The sequence below is a fragment of the Amyelois transitella genome, chromosome 6 (assembly GCF_032362555.1).
Source record: "Amyelois transitella isolate CPQ chromosome 6, ilAmyTran1.1, whole genome shotgun sequence".
NCBI classification, from domain to species: domain Eukaryota; kingdom Metazoa; phylum Arthropoda; class Insecta; order Lepidoptera; family Pyralidae; genus Amyelois; species Amyelois transitella.
Genome location: NC_083509.1, coordinates 6,949,375 through 6,971,158, shown reverse-complemented (window position 1 = coordinate 6,971,158; position 21,784 = coordinate 6,949,375).

Genomic DNA, 21,784 nt, shown 5'->3' with positions numbered 1-21,784 from the left:
CGCGGTTGCAGTGCTCAAAAAAACGACCACATTTGGCTGAAAATATTGCCTTAAAATTGCTCGTAAAAAATAACAAGAACTACGACCGGCCCTAGTCCTACAATATTTCTGATGTGTCAATTCTTTGTTTATGTTCAGTAGTTAACTTTCATTGCTGAGTTTCAACACATGCTGAAAATCTACTATATATTTATATTTATTTTATAATACAGGTCAAATTACATACATCGAGATAGTTTCTAGTATATTATTTTATTTTAATATTTACAAGATTCTTGGTTCCTCTCAGGTTAATGTAAAAATCCCGGTAATTTCTCTTCTTGGGCGAATTCCTATGTGTATGTAAATTACTCAGATTGAGCTAACTCCAAAGTAAATTCTAGAATGGAATGTAAACAAAACAACTGTTTCCTTTAGGGGTAGGCAGGCTCTTTATCTTTTCACTTGCCACGATCCCACGATAAACCAAACAAATGTTTCACAAATCCGGAGTCGAACAGCGAACAAATATTAGTAAGATCACGAAGCTAAAGTTTGATCACTACTAGCAGACTTCCTGAAATTTCAAATAGTGATGTCATGAAAGCAAACACGGAGCGACATCCGGGGATTTGCACGATGCATTTACAAACCGGCAGCCAGTCTTACACCGGGGTCTGAGTGCCAGATCCACAGCGTGCTATTAACTTCATGGATCTTGGTCTTAGTCGTCACTGAAGAAATAAACTTGTAGAATTTTTGACAGAACCAAATTTAAGTATTTTTTTTTTTGTTGGTGTTAGAATAATAGTAAGAGTTAAATGATCCACCTAATGGGAAGCGGTTACCTTGTAGAATTGAGCGTCACGCGACTTATTTGATCCTGAAGAAATTTCTTGATGTCAATAAGGTTAATTTAAAATAACAATTTTCATCTAACAATAATGTAATAATGTTATTATCTTACAAATATTTTTAAATAATTAAGATAGATTTTGCATTATTTCGTTGGCATTCTGAAACTCTCATTCGCTTCAAAATAATATCAAACAAGTCCGTTAATCTTTTTGATTGTTAATAACACAGTTTCCTCAAGCGGATGTATGTAAAGGAATGATTACAAAATAATATTTTGGCAACAAAAATGACTTGAGGAAGTTAGAAATTAATCCGGAGAGGGAACACACCTAATCAAATTTGATGGTTTTACTCCGTATAAACTTCGCGCTCCGTTAAATTAATACATCTAAGTGTGACGTCACAGACCTTGCGTGCGGATTTCTCACAAACACTCGAATTAATATTAGAGCCATCCGGATTTAATTCACTAGAACAATAACATTGTTAGCAATTCGACGTCTTCGGTTAGCGCACAGCTATAATATTTAGTACCGCTTAATTTAATTAATTAAGCTCTTAAAGAGTAGACGCTTATTATGATTAGAGATCCTTCCATACAGTCGTAGTCACTTGTTTTATCCAAAAATTATTTGATAACCTTTTTTTAATTAAATAAAATATTCTATGTTTGTATATATGTAATGTATATATTATATGTTTCGGGAATTTTTCATCATGATAATTTAAAATCAAACCCAGCAAAGGCACTATTCCAAAAAGGCTATCAAATAAAAATAACATTTTATTTGATGCTTTGTGTACACAACAAACAGAACCAAAATCGATACCAGCGGGAATTAAAAACAGAAATAAAATTAGTTACAATCAATGCACAAAAATAAAATTTATTGTCCATCATATATCGGACGTCGACGTAGAATGTTTGGAGCAATGCAATGTGTGCTATTTTAAAAAGTTTTATTCTGAACTATTGAATATTTAAACAAAATTATTCGTCTGTGCTTTTGAACCGTGCAAAAATACCAATGTTCGCAATCGCTATAGAACGACATGATTTACATGCTAAATCTCGCTCATTCCATATCTAGAAACTGTGATACGTAACGTCAATTATAACGTAAAAAATAATGCCTAACTTGCCGAGGAGGTTTATCTGGTACATGTTAAAAGAACAAGTAAATTAAGTTTAATACATGCTCAACTTTCACCTGAAGGAGCTAAACTCAATGAAATAAATCACGCCAACTCGTCGGGAATTGTAAATTTTACAACAAAACTGGCTGTAATCAGCGAAAGGCCCGGGACTTTTGAACTTTTCAGAAATTATACCGGGAAACAGTCTGTTTAACCTCTCTGGAGTGAACAAATACTGGGAGGTCCTGATGACGGGATTTGAGCCTATATACATGAAAACATTTTGCAAGGATTCACTCTATTGTATGGTTAGGATGGTGACTTAATAGTTTTAATATACCTATATAAATAGCTTGATGGTTACATTTTATGATGCTGATTATGATTAATTTTGTTGTTAAGCACCCAATAATTATGCATATGTATAAGATTTTAAATTTTTTAAACGGGAACAGATATTTCACCTTTTTATTATTTAGATAAAACATTTGCTGTTTATTGTAGATGCCTTTTATTATTTATAAAATCCATCTATAAAAGGGAGCACAAAAATTATACGAAAAGGCATCAACACTTCAAAGACAAATGGCATGAGAGTTATTTTTGCATACAAACTTCCGAGATATTCAATAGTGCTGCTTTGGTTTGCAAATAGAATGTGGAATTAAACGGAGGCTAATAGGTTCAGAGGTAAAGTGAGGATGAGCGGATTCAAGTTATAATCTCTTGAGGGGTACTCAGGGATATGCAGATTAAAATACTGTACACTAAAACTAGTAACATCTTGTTTACAAGCTGGACTTAGTTCATTTAAATACAAGCAAATATCAGTTGCTGCTTATTTTAAATTGGAATTGGAAACACCGTAGTGTTTGTAATTATCTAAATAATAATTAGTTTTGGTGTTAAATGAACTTAGCTAGCCTAAGAATATAAGTAAAAATTCATCTTATCCATTGCCATAGGAATCTAAATTTGTTGGTCTGACAAACTATCAGTCAATAACTTTTTATGTTGACTAATAAGTTCTCTCTTGTCCTCACTACGCACCTAGTTAGAAGCTGGACCAACTCCGAGATAACTATTCTACACGGGCAGTTTGACGCCATAAAACCTTAATAAATTAATCCAGAGCGTATAACTCAGCTTCCACTTAGATTAATTTAATTAATGTACCGTTAAGACGTTATCTCAGTCGTTTGTGGTCTACTGTCCCATTTAGTAGCACTGCATTCCGCTGTGTTTATACATGCATCATTATATTAATTTGTAAAACCACAAGTGACACGTCTATTCATTAAATAATAATTATTATGTAACAAGACGATAATAATAGCTTCACGCATGATTTGCCGTAATCGAATTACCGAATGCCTTTGTACAATGGTAGCCTATTTATCATCTGTGCATATCGAGTGACGTCCACGTGCGGGTAATCTCTTTGTCGGCTACTAAATCTGTCTACAGAAAGTGCAACGTAATAAATATTTCCGACTCGGCGAATTCGGTGCACTTTACTAGTACTATCGCTAAAGCTGAGCTGGAATTTTCTAACTCTGCGGTTCATTATTATCAACTAAATCAAAACAGAACTTCTTGAGGTTAAAGGTAAATCCAAAAATCAGTATCATAATAGATAGATTTTTATACGTTTTATTTTTATTAGCATAGTTTTTTGTAAAGTGATAAATATAACTTTGATATTTTTATTTCCATTAAATTAAATGGATTGAATTCAAACATCGCTTTATACAAAACTTTGTTATACGTCACCACACGCAATAATGATATAATGTAAATCGAGATGTATTATATTTACGAACAGCCAAAATCACATCAGCCTTCCCGTACCCATTCCAAATAGCAACTATCATCATGCAACAATAGTCCTTTCGCATTAGTTTGATATACTATTGACTATATAGCGCAACATCTTGCATCTGCTCGATGCAGGTAATGCAAATGCGTTGTTGGGTAAACAAGGGGGTTGTCAACGTTTCAGCGCTCAGTATGCGAACAGCGAACATCGTTAAGGGGCGTGCGCCCGCGGGGCAATGCCACGGCTCAATTATGTCTAACTTCATTGCTCAGAGACTCAGTTATGAGCATAAGCTTTAAGTTGTCTCATCGCCACACACGTACGAACTCGTCCTCTCGCAGACACGCCTATGTTTGCCTAATTAATTTGGTTCCCCGTACCCCACATAATTCGCGCTCGCTCGACATATCGCAATTTTGTTCTTCTGTAATTTACCTTGTTTGTACGAAACAGATATTGTTAGACAACTTTCAGTGTGATCTGCATTTCTGTTACATAATTCGGACGGACCTGCTACAAAGCTTACCTACGTTAATTTAATGTTATCCTCGTTTCAAAAGTTGCGAGAGTTTATTTAATTTTATAAACATGCGTCACTCTCAACTTTGTTTCGAATTTATTAAGCTTTTAGCCACGGCGTTGCCAAGGTAGAGCCGGTCTTGACTATATACATATGTATATAAATAAATTAATATAAAAAAATATTCAAGTGACCAGACTGGTAAAGTTATTGAAACCCTAACTTTGACTAAATTTATTCCATAGAGACGAGCAGAAAGATTCACTTTCATACTAATAATAGTAAATTTCATAGAGTTTTTGTTGTTCTTTTAACATTATTCATCTTTTTTAAGAATCAATTGGGTAAATTGCGGCAATTTTTATTAATTAGTGATCTTAAAAGAGTACATTTCAATAAAAACATACCTACATATAATAACGTTTTTATACTTTATAGACTTTAGACACAGACACCAATCTTGCAAAGACTGAAAGGCCACTTTCAGCTGTATGTCTTTAATTTTCCCTTGCTTAATGTAACTTTTCGGGGAAATTTTAAGTAAGTCGATAACATAACTTTATAATATTTTTGCATGCATAAAATCCTATGCCTCACAAAAAAATGTATCCCACATTATTCCCAGGACTCTTAGTTTCAAACCCGTTTATGAAGCTGTATGATGTATGTAGGTCAGCCTCATTGGAAGTCGGTTTGATGCGATTAAAAGTTTATTGCATAACGTTGCTAACAATGTTAGCCGGCAGCCTGCGGAACTTGGGCCACGTAGTTTGAACTTAAATCAGTTTCTCGATAACAACCACTCCTACTGTGACTCAAATATAATCTTCATGATACTCTTCATGTTTTCCTTAATTTAATTTTAGTTTTGCTTTGTAAATGATTATGCTGCTAATGTAAGAAAACGTGTTTATTGAAGTACTAACTGCGCCCCGGGGCTTCACTGCCGGTGGAATTTCGGGATAAAAAAATACTGATCATGTTATTCCAGGTTGTATTCTACTCGTGTACCAATTTTTATCAAAATCCGTTTGGAATATTTTGCGTGAAAGAGTAACAAATATACATTCACAGATCCTTACAAACTTTCGCATTTATACTATTGGCAAGAAGTAGAAATAATAGTAGGAATTAATAGGATTTAATGTATATAAAACTGGTATTGTACTAAACTAGGAAAAATCACCTACGCTACGATGATGCCTACGAGCTACAAACAAGCTACGACTCGTAGGCATCGTAGCTGGGTGCTACGAGAAGGACATATACTAATCAGTATTGTCAGTAGACAGTTAAACATATAAAAACAATTTTTTTATGACTATTAGACAAATACAAAATAGTTCCTTTGGAGACATATTTATTTTTAAACGAGTTGTTGCTCGTGGCGCCACCCACAAGCTTTTGATATTGTCTTTTTACTTACTTTTAAGCAGATTGTTTTATTTACTGAAGAAACATAATTTATTTCGCGAATGTCATATCCATATCTGCTGATAAACATGAACAGCTCTGAGGAATTCGTAAGAAGTTGAAGTTCGGTAATCAACTCACAAATTGTTGAATCGGAAATGCGCTAACGAGCGCTGTTCGTGTGTGTGTGTATACATACAATTATGAAGAAGTAAGTAATTCCTTACTAATTGTTGGTAAGAAAGAGCCGGCGAACTTGTCGGTCGACGCCGAGACTTCAAAGAAATTAATGAGTGTTAGGAACTCGCGACGTGCCGCCCTCGACTTGATCAGTTTGGACTCCCTATCACAAATTGAACAGATACCAGATGAGAACATACTGTACTTCCTATAATAATACTTCATTCTGATGTCACGCAATGAATCCAGTTCATCCCAGAATCGAAACATCCTACTTCCAAAATTGTTAACTCGCTGTAACACTAAAATCCGTGTGCTTGTTATTATGTTTTCTCGAATAAACGAACGAATAAACTTCTCTTATTGCCCAAACGCAGTAAGCGTTAAAATACTAAATTTGAGGTTTCTTTATTTTACATCACTGTAACATTGCTCTTTTCAAGATCAAAATTAAGATCAAATTTTAACTTAAAAAGTATTTGAAATAAAGCGAACAGACACGTAAGATACTTCATAGATACAAGAGCTAATTTTCTGTGCTTAACATTATTTTATATTCAGGGCAAAGTTGCGGAGAGCTTAAAGAAATTCTCTACTAATTACAGATGGCCCGAATGCTGTTTCAAATGCCTCGTCAAATGATTATTCAAATTATTCAAAACAGTGAATAACCTCGCAGCCATTCGACTCACCTGAAGTTATGAATTATTGAAGCACATTCATTACTCTGGACTTTCAAATTAACTCCGATTTGACTTGAAATGATAATTGAACGTGCTGAATGACACTGCCAACGAGTTTTACAGCTATCGAATAGTCACTCGACCGACAAATAGGACAACGATTTAAATCGAAAAGTGTTGGCGCATAAATATTGCAGTATTTGATTTGTTAAATTTAACGACATAATCCGATTTCAAATGGGATGGGGGCATGATTGGCTAAATATGTTTTAATGCAAGATAACTTATCAAATAGCGTTATTATTAACGAAAACTATTCACCAAACGATTAACCCAAAACTATCATGTCTTAATCGAATAATAATAGTAGGAAATAAAATGTTCATTTATACTTCAAAATTTATAAATATATATCTAAAATATATAATCAAAGAATTTTACTACAGGTCATAAATTTATTTCAAGAAGTAGTGAAATCGTCATAAAATTTTGAAACATGACAAGCAATAGAATTCCATTACTGGGCATGCAAACAGCCCTCCCCTGACCAAAACTGTGATTATGGTAATGTCATTCTGGGGCGATCACCTAGGAACGATGCTTTTCAATGCGCGCTCTCAACATTCAATCATTGATCGTTGACACTATTCCTCAACTATGAATGAAACACTAGAGGAAATATCAATACAATGTAACAATCGCAGAATATCATTTCAGTAGCAATCAAAATTCTTCATTGCTTTGTAGATTTGCCGTGATTAGATTTTTATTTTAACTTATTTACTGGTTTAACATCGGAACTTAGTGTTCATAGTATATTTATAAAAAATGCCTAGGTATGCTAGTTTTCGATTTTCTCGACATGAAGTTAAGCTAAAATCATATTCATATTTTAAGCACAAGAAGTTCATGCTATTTTAAATAGATGGAAACAAGTTTCGCAAAATGTAGCAGCGTTGTGTATATTTTAGCGCACCAAACTCCAAATTACGCTAACGCGTCTTTCCAATAGGGACGGGATAAGCAAACATGTGCGGTTGCTAGCGCCGGGAACTTACGGTTTAGCTCAAACTACTTATAATGGGGAGTTAAAGGGCTGAACTTTAGAAAAGAACATTTTTGAACATGATAAAATTTAAATTAAGTTAATTTTGAAATTAAATTTTGTCTGTAAGCACATGAAAGACAGATAAAGACTTTTGGAAAGACTTAAATGTGAACAGCGCGTCATCAATAACACATATTATTCAAAAAGTAATGTAAAATTCGCTGAATAATTTCATAGAATGTACGTAAATATCTCGTTCTCTGAATCCGGGAATATTCCAATTTCTATAAAGTATCTAAATGTTTTTTTAATTTATCATTTATTTATTTAAAACTTTATTGCACAAAAAATGTACAAAACGTGGACTTAATGCAATTTGGCATTCTCTACCAGTCAACCAGCTGACCAAACAGAAAAACTTTAAGTTAGTGGTGCGATAAAGTGCACATGCATACTGAAAAATACATACATTACCAAAAATGCATAAATTCATACAAGATACTCGTACATAATTTACATTATAAATACATATACATACATAAAATATCAAATCAGGATGACCCATTATTGATCTGCCTCTGCTCTCCTAATCATTTCAAGAAGAGCATTCCAGAGCCTTACAGCCTAAATCTGGAAAGATTTGTCCAAAAAAGTAGACCGGAACAGAGAAGTACGCAGTGTCAGGTCTGAAGAGCGAAGAGAACAGCAATTTAGATTTTAGTAAAGAGGAGAGTGGGTATCATTGAGTAGAGAGTACAACAAACAAAGAATTCTGGCTTCAGTTCAGGAATAGGAAGCCATGATAACCGCGAACGAAAAGAGGAAATATGATCATATTAACGGATAATAAAAATGAAGAAGGACGTGAGTAAGATCACACTAACACACGTCGGCATAATCTATAGTAGGCATGACTAACGATTGGACGAGGGAGATTTTGATTCTCAGAGGATGGGAAGTTCTATAGTCTATAAAGAAAACGAAGCATGCCAGTTACTTTACGACAGACCTCAGTGACGAATCCAATCTTTACTTTCTTACTTACAACACTCTTAACATAATGAAGAAACTTCTCACTATGTTTATTTTGATTCAAATAGAATATAATCCCTCAGCTAATTAATAATAATTTATTCATCGTCTTTAGATGTTTAACGAGAACACAAACATTTGAATCACAATGCCATCCCATTATGCAAACGAAAACTTGACAAACCCCTTTACCGTTACAGAATGTCAACAATAAATAAAATTATAACGGTGATCCGATCACAATACGACAATATAACAAACTTGGTAGGAAATTAAATTTTGTCAAAAGGTACAAATGAAAGCAGTTGCAGATAATTAACACTATAAGTAAGTGATAATAAACATTAATTCTTTATTTTTGAAAACAATGCTCTCGATTAAATACTTGGTTTAAATAATAAGTTCTTTTTACTGTACGTCCAGAAACTGTCCGTTTTCGGTTCTCAACCAGCCATTCCAAATTACTTTAAAATTGCGATGCCTAATAGGGTTTATATTGTACCTATTTATAAGCATTAACTGTTATTCAACTTGTATGTAACTATGTACTTTATGATATGTAATAAAGATTTAAATTGAATTCAAGTATTATTATTATATAATCTACACTACAAGGCAAAAGAGAATAAATGTTTAAATAATATGTGTAAGTATTTACAAGTTTTAGTTACACAATAAAGGAGCAAAAGCATTGCCAAAATCACACCCCAAAGCTGACACAAACTACATCTTGATAAGGTAGCCAAACACAAATTAGATTTTCTATATCTTTTGTAATTTGAATTGTGTAGCTCGAGCATCGCGGAAAATTAATGATTGGTAAAGTAGGGACGACTCAAACCCGGACCAAATTCCTGTGACAAAGTTATGTTTAGAAACGATATTTCAATAAGCAATTATAAATACTAATTACTTAACTAACTACATATTGCAATAAGTTAAAATGTCATTAAGTAACTATAAATAATATTAATGCAAAAGACATTTAATTTTTTTTTCTAAATCTAAATTTGTTGAAACCAAAGACATTAATAATTTTAATTGTTTATTATGTAGCTTTATATCAGTAAAGCATCAAAGTTTTTTTACGATCCGAGCAAAATCCAGAATGCACTTTAAATTACTTTGCTAAAGTTTTATGCATTGCAACAAACTAACTTACGTATTGTCTGGAATACGTTATTATTCACACATCTGTAGTAAATCTAGCGTAGGTGACACGCCCTACTTCTACAAATACAAGTTACTTTAGAAAGCGACGTAACTTATAGGTACTAAACATTTACACGTAGGAATTCCTTCTCAACATCTGACCATTATTCCACTGGTAACTAGTTGAATTTATTCCCAAACAATGCATCTGAACCAATATGTCGTCTACAAATACTAAACTAATGATTTCGCACAAACGTCTGTCGGCTGTCCCAAACTTGCAGGCATCGGCTCAAAGGATGCTGCCTTACCGCGGCGCAATCGTCTCAATAAGGCTAGCCGCATACATGATATTTAGAAAAAGCAGGACTTTTTACAATATTATTAATATACTGAAATTTGAGCAGAATCTCTACTTCGTTCTACACCTATCTAATTTTGTTAGCAAAGGGTATATTTGTGCTACAAAACCATATATTTTTTATAACCAGCTAATATTTATTATGGATAAATTATAATAGTCTCACCAGCATGCTACGATGTTTTGGTTCGTATGTCACGTATCAGTCTTTGAAACACATATCAGAACATAAACAATAAGATAAGTATTACTTTAACGTTATCAAATAAGCTTCACTAGCACAATAATCTCAAATGTTCCTCGTCCCGTAGTATCAATAATGTTAAATAACAATTCGTCGGTGTTGCCAGGCTAAACTAAATATTACCCGTAATTTCCAATGTGATGATTCATCAACATCCTCCTGGCATTAGACCCGGTTCTTCAACTCTTGGATTCGAAGTCCCGGATTCGCCTGTAACGGCGGTAATGCAATTGGTAGGAAATTAAGAAGAATGATTTATACACTAAAAAAAATCTAACCCAAGTTGGATCGTGTTTACTCTCCAGTTTCTCACAAAAATAACATCTGTTTGTGACCACACTGCTCATTTGCCCATAACTGCTGTAGTATATAAACTTGTGCGCCTTCGAATAAGCCCGATTTTTAAGTTTTAATTAAGATAACATCTTTTAACGTTGAGTAAAAATTCATAAAATAACGACAATCGACTAGTTTTACATTTTAAGTGAGGGTGGGTTTAGGCACGAGAAGCAGCAAGAAGCCGCTTGAGGATAGCGAGCTACTTTACATGGTGAGCGCTGAAAGGAGAAGCTCCGGTGCCCGCCCGCGCACTATAAAATGGTTCTCGGGAGGTGAAGAGAAGACCACGGCGGCAGGACGTCACAATTTTAGTCTTACAATTGATAGATTGCCGTAATTAAAAGTCCTTAGGCCCATAATTATAATTTTTAGTGTCCGACCGAAGGTCTATTTTTGGCCGAAGCCGAAGCCGAAGCCGATTAATCGGCTATCGCCACAACCTTCGGCCGAAGCCGAAGCCGAAGCCGAAGGTTTATATTCTCTCAGCACTCAGTACTTAATTTTGTTCAATATTGTCTACAAGCTACAATTAATATTAAAATCATTTCAAAACCTCAATATTGAAGGTTTATATATTGACTGTCTCATATAGAAGTTGATGATATATCATAGAGGTGGTTGGTTTAGAGATAAACTAGCTGTTGCCCGCGACTTCGTCCGCGTAAATTTCGAGTTGAATTTTAATCATACAGTCAGATACAGACAGACAAAAAATGTAAAAAAAAAATTCTCTATCCGTTTCAGTCAAAATATTAAATGTACAGAAAAAATATTTTTACCGTTTTATTGTATGTAGTATTTTGATTTTCAGTTTTTTTACATAAAATACTCAAACAATACAAAAAAAATATATTTTTAATAATAAAAAATATCTTGTAATTGTTGGGATTCGAACTTGGACCGCCAACTTCACAGTCTCACGGGCTAACCACTGGACCATCGAAGCCGTTGCGTTGGTGTCGAAATTAAAGTAGACTACATACATATGGTCACGTCTTTACCCTTGCGGGGTAGACAGAGCCAACAGACTTGAAAAGTCTGAATGGCCACGTTCAGCTATTTGACTTAATGATAGAATTGAGATTCAAAAAGTGATAGGTTGCTCGCCCATCGCCTAAAAAAGAATCCCAAGTTTGTAAGCCCATCCCTTAGTCGCTTTTCACTTATATTTATATGTTATAGGTATAATGCCGTCGTATAATGATAAATGACTTTGAATTTTTAATTTCGCAACTTATTTGCAGGCATACTGATGCCTTGAGTTCATTCAAATGTCGATAACTTTTTTTTTGTGAACCGATTTTGATGAAACAAACTTTAAATGTTATTCTGAGTTAAAACAAAGCAATTGGTGAAAGTTTGAAGTAAATCGGTTTAGTACTTTCGGAGATAATCGTGATCATACATACAGACAGACAGACAAGAAATTAAAAAAAAAATATTTTTGCTTTCTATTATTCATTCTAAGTGTCCCTCTATCCATTTCAGTCGAAAATACTAAATGTACCTACAGACAAAATATTTTTACTGTTTTATTATATGTATAGATAAAAGTTTGTGATTTACCTACTGGTAAAAATAATGATTTGATTTCTTACAAAAACACTCGTTTAAATACACGTACGGACTTGTTTTGATGCATGCAATCAGCAATGTGATATTTTGACAGTGACTCCCCGCCGCCTCATGACTTTCGTAACAGTTCGTTCAATCTCGACGGTCGCTCGGACCTTCGGCGAAACCTTCGGCTTCGGCCGGATTTTGGGCCGAAGCCGAATGTTTCGCCGAAGGTGGATTTTTTGGCCGAAGGTGGCCGAAGCCGAAGCCGAAGCCGAAGCTTCGGTCGGACACTAATAATTTTATCTTATGCCGTGAAATGATTTGTTCTAATATATTATAACTCAATGGTTGATATCAGTGGCTCGTATGCGGCGACACTAATATGTCCCGACTTTGTCGGAAATGCTAGCGGATTTCCGGTGCCACCTGAATTTACTACTTTTTCTTATGGTACAATGTTGTACAACGCTTGTTGCTTTGTTGCTAGCAATTCCGAAACATTTGTCCACGCCTGAAAATAGGACTTACATCTGTCAAAATGTATTATAGTCACATTTAAGGTAGTTAAGGTATGTGCCGTGTGGTTCCCGGCACCATTACAAAAGAATAGGACCACTCCATCTCTTTCCCACGGATGTCGTAAGAGCCGACTAAGGGATAGACTTGGGATTCCTCTTTAATGTAAATCCCTGCCAATCTAAGGTCTGCCGCGCCGATGGATGCATGGCTAGGGGCGAGCCTAGTCTCGAGCGTGCCACTTCCGCCATGGGGTTGGGCGACCCCCAGGTAATGGCTAGCCTTACCCTGGCATGCGGGGCTCTGCTGGGGCGGACAAAATTGTTCCCTTGCGTCTCGTGGGAATCGCATGGATGCAAATTTTTTGAAAGAGCACCTAAATGGCGGCGATGGTGTCCGCACCCCATCACGTCTCGTTCCCGGCGGGAGCGGTATGCGGTCTGCTGAAAGCCGCTTTGCGACGATGAATGTAAGAGGAGGAATGAAAGATAAGATTGAGGAAGTATGCCAAATGATGGATGAAAGACGTTTGGATGTGTTGTGCGTGAATGAAACGAAGCGGAAAGGATGCGACGCGACGCAGCACGGCCCTTACACGGCGTATTGGTCTGGAATTTCCAGTACCAGCCGAGGCTGTCAAGGGGTCGGTCTAATTCTTTCTGCACGAATGGCTGAGTGCGTGAATGAGTATGAGTGTGTCAGCCCTCGTCTTCTATGGATTAGGCTGAAAGTTGGAATCACTCGGATCTTCGTTCTAGGTGTTTATGCACCTTGGGATGTGGGTTCGAGGGGTACAACATCAGCAAAAAGCGAAAACGAGGAGTTCTGGAATAGTGTAAGAGAAGTATTGAAAGTTACCAAGCCAAATGAGAAGATTATTATGTTAGGTGATTTTAATGGATGGGTGGGTGTAAAGCGTGATGGATATGAAAAGGTGCTTGGTGCGTTTGGTGACGAAAAGGTGAATGATAATGGAAGAAGTGTATTAGAAATTTGTCTAGAGTGGGATCTTTTTGTGTCGAACTCAATGTTTCAACATAAAGAGATCCACACCTACACAAGAGTGGAAGGTATTTTAAAAAGTATGATAGACTTTGTGATTGTAGATGAAAGATTGAAGAACAAAGTGCTGGATACCCGTGCATATCGCGGTGCTGGCATTGACTCGGACCATTTACTGGTGATATCCCGGATAAGGGGTATCTTCAATCGCTGGCGGCACAGGGTAAGGGAGCAAACCAGCGCTTTGGAAAGAGTAAAAGTAGAAAATTTGCAAGATATGGATGTAGGTAAGAAGTATATTAATAGACTGAAGGATGAATTTGAAGATTTAGAGGAAATGAGCGATATTGAAGATGGATGGAAGGAATTTAAAGAAAGAATTGTGAAAGTAGCTGTTGAAGTGTGTGGTGTAAGTAGAAGAAGGAAAGGAAAAAATCACAAAAATGCGTGGATGAGTAAAGATGTGCAAGAACTTGTGCGATTAAAGAAGAAAGCATGGCTGGATTTGTTAGCAGCAAAAGCTAACTTAAGAATGCAAGAGGTTATAGATGAAGATGTGAATGAAGCACGTAAGGAATATAAGAAAATGAAAGATTTGGTTAAGAAAGCTGTGATTAGAAAGAAAGAAGAGTATAAAGAGGATTTTGATAAAAGGCTATCAGAAGACTTCCAGTCAAATCTGAAAGTATTCTGGAAATCCGTAAGGTCAGCCCGAGGAAATACTATAACCAGAGAGCTGACTAGGATCAGATGCCAGGATGGTAGCGTTGTGAAAGGAGAAGAATGTGTACTAAAGATATGGAAGGACTATTTTGAAAGTTTATTTGAAAAAAAGGAAGGAAATAAGAAAGATTTCTGCTATAGCGAAGAAAAAGAGAATGAGATGGAAGGCGAAATTGAAATGTTCGAAATTGTGGAAGCACTTAAGAGTATGAAAGCGGGAAAGGCTGCTGGGTGTGATAGAGTGTCGGTCGAGATGCTTAAAGCAGGAAAAGGCGTAGTAGCTAGTCAGTTGTACTGCCTTTTCAATTTGTGTTGGAGAAGCGGCCGAGTACCAAAAGATTGGTGTAAGGCTGTTATCGTGCCACTTTACAAAGGAAAAGGGTCACAGCTGGACTGCAAAAATTATCGTGGTATAAGCCTGCTTAGCGTCGTCGGCAAATTGTATGCTAAGGTATTGATTAATAGAGTCAGGAATGAAACTGATGACAAAATATGGGATGCTCAAGCGGGATTTCGAAAGGGAATGGGATGTACTGATCAGGTCTTTTCCTTGCGGTGCATAGCCGAAAAGTTTTTGGCCAAGAGTCAAAAAGTCTATTGCACATTCGTAGATCTGGAAAAGGCCTATGACAGAGTTGAGAGGAATGAATTGTGGTCAGCACTTTCTATGCATGGGGTGAGCAGTCTCTTAATACGAGCACTGAAATCCTTATATGAGGATTCGAGTGCTTGTGTCAGGATAAACGGAGCGCACACTGAGTGGTTTAAGATTGAGAAAGGCGTTAGGCAAGGATGTGTTGCGTCACCGTGGCTGTTCAACCTATTTATGGATGGCTGTTTGACAGATTTGAAAGAGTCTAAAAGTGGATTAAGGATGAATGAGTTACTCGTCAAATGTCTGCTCTATGCCGACGATCAGGTTATACTGGCGTCATCAGCGGAGGAGTTACAGGAGATGGTAAACTGTATGCATGAAGCTTTAAAAGAGAAAGGAATGAAAGTGAACGTAAGTAAAACTAAAACACTGGTTTTTGAAATGGAGAAAGAAATGACAGCATGTAATATTTTGATTGGAGGAGAAAAAGTGGAGCAAGTGAAAGAGTTTGTATATCTAGGATCAAAGTTTACATCAGATGGCAAGTATGATAGTGATATTGAAAGGAGAGTGAACGCGGGGAACATGGTGAATGGAGCTTTGCATGCCTTTATGAGCAGTCAGAAACTATCCAAAAAGGCTCGACTGGCTGTGCACAGGGGCGTGTTGGTCCCGACATTAATGTATGGGAGTGAAAGTTGGGTATGGCAAAAGAAGCATGAAAGCAGAATAAATGCAGTGGAAATGAGAGCGTTAAGGAGTATGATGGGTGTGAAATTGAGTGACAGGATAAGGAACAGCGTGATAAGGGAATGTTGTGATGTGAAAGAAGATGTAGTTACAGGAATAGAAAAGGGTATGTTAAGATGGTTCGGTCATGTGGAGAGGATGAATGAAAGCAGGTTGACTAAGCAGATATACAAGGAGAGTGTGGAGGGAAAGGTCGGAGTGGGAAGACCTAGACGAACGTATCTTGATCAAATTAAGGACGTCCTGGTAAAGGGTCAGGTCAAAAGTACCCGAAACCGCCGAGCTTGTATGAAGAGAGTTATGAATGTGGACGAAGCGAAAGAAGTATGCAGAGATCGTGGCAAGTGGAAAGAGGTAGTCTCTGCCTACCCCTCCGGGAAAGAGGCGTGATTTTATGTATGTATGTATGTTAAGGTAGTTAATAATAACTAATTAGGATTAAAGAAAATTATAAATTTACCAATCACATTAGAAGGTGCTTCATACCTGTATTATTCCGATTTTGCAACAAAAACCATTGGTCACAATAAGAATGATTATTTAAAAAATACCCATCTTAACATTTTGGTACAAAATGCCAGTAAAAATAAATTAGGTAATAACAGTGCACTGCCTGGCTTTACTTAATACTAGTGTGCATATTAATACGTCGTTTAAGCATTGTAATCGCTGGTGATTCAAAAAGTGGCCGTGAGCAGAGGAGGCTTCAGTATCCACGGGGCGTGCCAACATTGTCGACACCACCAACAAAACATAACCTTTTGTTTCGAGCACAACAAACCACGCAACCGCTTATTGCGCATTGTTTTAGCGGCCCATTCAAAATGTCGCATGCGGTTTTTGCATCCCAACTCTGTATGCAACGCAATTAGTTGCCTAAAATAATTCTCTGCAGCTATAAAATGAAAGGAATTAAAACGGTGCAGTCTTTTGAAAGTTATAACCGAGATACAATCGCAATAAATTGTCTGCCGTTTCTAATTATCCGTTGGAAAGGAAAAAGATAAGAAATGCTGAATCACATATTTTTATTTAAATTGTGAAGCTAAAGAAAAACATTTTGTTTATCAAAGGACAATGAACTATATAAAGTATAGTTATGTTTATATGATTAGAATTATGCTTATATGCGTGGGGTACTGAAAAATACTATGTTTATTTCTAAATAAATTAATTTCGAAGTACGTAGATAAAAATTGAATTCTCTCATTTATCTTAAAATTTCAGGGTAAGTATCTTTAATTACCTTTGTAGGTATAATTACTTGCTTTTTAACGCTCTTTTGTTCGAACAAGTTGCAAATAATAAATGCAAGAAATTACAAGCTACTCTTATCATTGTCCGTCACGAGTAAAGGTGACATTTTATTAAATTTTGATTCTGTGCACCGTTAAATGTCACCGGTAAAGTAAGTTGGTCTCGGGAGCGCGTCCAATTAACGGCAGATTTAGTCCCACAGGACCTTGCTCAGCGACAACTGCGTTGCAGGATTCACATTGTTATATACACGATCACGACTTGTTTAAGGAATAATATCTTGTTATAAAAAATATATAGTTATCGGTATAGAAATGGGAATACTTAATTGTTAATTCAAGTTTCTATGATTTTCAATTTTAACGTAATAGAAACCGGGGTTAAATCATTTACATTTTCGTGTCAATTACATTAAAATTTTGGTTTAATTTGACATAAAACATCGTTGTAAAACTAACGACAAAGATAACTTTGAATTTTGTGACGGAATACTAAAAAGCACTTTATACGGACGCCCTTATACGCTTCAGGGCACTTAAGGTTATATTACTTTAGATTGCGTATTTATCACGAATAATACCTTTACAAATAATATTATACAATGTTTTACGCTTGGGACGACAGAACTAATATTATTGTGAACCGGAATTCTATTAGACCTCTCTCTGCTAGTAGATGTACGGTAATTTTGGGTAAAGGGCTAATAAAATTAGTATATTATTAACTATAAGGGCAAGCCGACAATATCACAGGTACTTTGGGGAGAAACCTCTCAGTAAAGGTGAATACCAATAACAAGTTAATAAATAACATTGCGATATTATTGTTTTCTCAAGATCAAGATAAAAGTTTTATAAGTATTTATTTAATTTTAAGAAAATGTTTCAAAATTTTACTTCGACAATTCTTAAAAAAACTTTGTTTATAAAAAAAGGTGACATATGTCCGTTTACATATAGCCGAAACCGGTAAATTTTCAGTTCAAAAGGGTTCATAAAGGTTACTTTGATTGAAGTATGAAGTAATATATAGTCTAAGGTTGCTTTATTTTTTCTGTATTATATTGGCCTATACCTAAAAGCGACAGGTATTAATCTAACTACAGCCAAAATCATCGGATTTAAAAAACCTAGTTCGTATCTACATTTCAAAAGTGAAGTTACGGTATGTTGATAGTGCCTAGCAAAATTTTATAAAGCTACAGTACTCGTACAGTACAGACTAAAGCCAGGAGGGAGAAGACAAAAATCATGATTATTATTTGAGAATTACTGTACTAATAACCAAAAGAAAGTATTAATAAAAATTTACTTTTAAAAAAATTGTTCTTCCAAGAAATCGATGGGCATAGGATAGTTCTTTCTACAAATGATCTCTCTCTCATCCTACCGTGTTCCCAGTTGCACCCTTTATCATTAAGCCTCGTGGCCTGGGGTCCGCTTTCCTACTTCTCTCTTTTAACATTTTCTGGTCTACAGCGCCTTTAGTTCTAAGACTAGTTCTAATCGTTTATGTATAGATCGTAAGTGCAATACATACATACATAAAATCATGCCGCTTTCCCGGAGGGGTAGGCAGAGACTACATCTTTCCACTTGCCCCGATCTCTGCATACTTTCTTCGCTTCATCCTTATTCATAACTCTCTTCATGCAAGCTCGGCGGTTTCAATTATTTCTTAGTGCAATATCATAATAAAATTAAAATAGAAAATTGTAACAGTTCCACATATCCAGACACGTACATTAAGTTACAATCTAGTAACATGCTAGTGGAAATATATGTTCCATATATTAAAAAGAATCGACTGAAACTTTTTTAATTCAAGCGAAGACAATAAACCTACAAAGTTAGCCGGTAGCGGTCGGGTGGAATCACTCCAGTGCACTGAAAATACTTATTTCTACAAAACTTTACGATTCTCATATAATTGTCTCAAGGTACAAGTTGATACTTAAAGACTTGACAAAAGTTACCGTGTAATTAACAAATGACTCCAACTGAATTCCTTTTAAGTTCTGACAATTTAATAGCCAATTTTATTATGAAACTTGGTCCCGAGAAGTTAAATGTGAAGATTAATCTTCCCAGTTTTAGTTAAATATAGGTTAAAGTGTTTAAATGTCAAGTTTAATTAGGAAATGAAAATTAACTTCTTTAGAACTCCATATGTACTAATAAATATAAAAAAGATGATTGAAATCAGTAACCATTTTACTGCATTTCTCAGTGGCTAGCGGCTTTTCACTTCTATGCCTTCCTACTGTAATCAGTCGTCATCTCAATGGCTCACTCACACACATAGACTTTCAAAACCTAATCGCATCAGTGGTATTTCGGACGCCATATTCGTTTGACGACCTTTCGATTAACCTATATCTTAGCTTCGATATTCAATGACTTCAAAGTCGATTCTCTCATAAATACGAAAAACAGAGATTACTCCTGGTCTGATTTAGAGCTCAACTTTGACAATAGTAACAAGCCAATGGGCAAAGTTTCGGTCCAATCTGATTGTTCGCGTCTGATATTGCCTACACAAAGGGATAAAAATACTTTACTTACAAACGCTCAGTGCTGAGAGCGCTATCGAAAACTGTATTTTTTTCCGTAACACTACTCTTTTCTTTTCAGGCTTAGTGCGAAGACATTGATCAATAATAGACACTCGTTTTTTTTCTGTCTTATAAAAATATTAAACTAAACAAAGGCAAACAAAGAAAATCTAATAAAGGAAACAAACTTCGTAACGTTCAGAGACCGTGTAACAAAAATATCATTTTCATAATGCCTTCAAATTTTCACAGGCAAAACTGCGCAATGCCAGCGTAACGGCTAATTTTACAACTTCCGATGTACCATTATAAATAGCTAATGTGTGTGTTATTCGCCTCTGAGATAGTGAATTCAGCTCCATTTTCGTAACGGTAACTAAACTTAATAACGTGGCCCATGGTAACAATATATTTAAGTAATTCCGCTAGTTTACCCGCCGGATCTAATAGCTAGTGAAGGCAATGTTTAAACGTTTTCTTCAGTTCCGTTTCTTTTGTGTAATTACTATGTGTGTGGGTGGTTCATATACGTAACGGAACTAACTGCTAGTGCTATCTGGGTATAAGGCTACGGGTTCAGAATTTAAGTGATCTTATTTGGTAGCCAGTGAGGCGATTGAGCCGGCCGCGTGTACCGGGCGCGTGTTTCGAATCCACAATGCCTTATACCTGCACTACCATTTTGCCTAATTATCACTAGAAACACCTTATTTAGCTTTATTTAATTTTGTATCAACTAAAGTTCTGTAATTCTGGTTCAAAGTGATATTTTTGTATTATCAGCTTTCAGAATCTAATAAAACGTTTACCCGACCCTTTTCTTTTTTGACACTCTTGATAAGATAAAATAATAAGGGAAAGTGTACGTAGGTGGTTCACGTGTGAGTAAAATTTATAAATATTTTTATAAACTCAAATATTATTATGTGTCTGAAATCAAGTAACAGCTAATAAAAGTTTCTTATGAGTTGGTAAAGTATCGAAAAATATAGAATGTATTCGTTGATTTTATTTCGCTACGTGTTGAGTTCGCTCCTCGACGGAGTTTGGCCGAAGTTTAGCTATCTGGCTCTTACCATTATTAAAGTTTTACACTACTAGGTTACGTAGACAATATTTATAAGTTAAAAAAAAAATTATAACCACAATTGTCAACGTAACATTACTTCTTTTGTTTGTTTTACTTTTTTTTACTTCCAGTCTCATCTTTTATTATTTTGGTGTTTTTTTTTTATTTTACTACTTTTCATATGGTTATCCTTACGTGCACGGGGCAGCGCTAGGCATTCCAGTTACTAATAACTTAAATTGGTTGAGTTTATTACAATGGAAATCCACTGCGATTTATAATTTATGACTATGCGAATTATAGTGTGAAAAGGTGAAATGGCCTAATTATCGCATTGTGTTCGACGTTGTACACGTCAGATTCGCAAACAGTTGTAAATATCTACATATACTATGCGGGAATGTGTACTTAAATATAGTACGTTGGTTATATTGTTCTTGAATGTAGTATATACAATGTTCGCCGCAAATACGTCAGACCGGCAAGATTGTCGATATATAACTGTTATATATCCTAGCTAATGTAAATTATTATACACATAGTTCCTAGAAGCTTAGTTGAATCTTTGTGTACTGCTAATTAACGTTTAAGGTATGTGTAATGCTGAGGCTTAACTGGAACAGTAAGGTTATATTTCCGCTACATAAAACTGAAACTATTATAATTAAAAAAATACGTAAATAGTTATTTTTCATAATCTGTATTTTAAGCCTCTATGGTGCAATTATAAGGTTTTGAGTCCTTTTCCCGTTTTGATGCCCGGTCAAGTCATGTTTTTGTGCTTCTTCTTTGTAGAGATAGACGGATATTATCTTTTCACTTACCTCAATCTCTTTGCACTTCTTTCGCTTCAACCGCATTCATACCTTTGTTCAAGCTCGTCGGTTTAGATTACTTTTGACCTCTTTCGCTAGGATATCCCTGATTTGAAATTTAGACTTAAATATTATAGTTAAACACATACTAAAATAACCTTGATATAAATTACAGTAA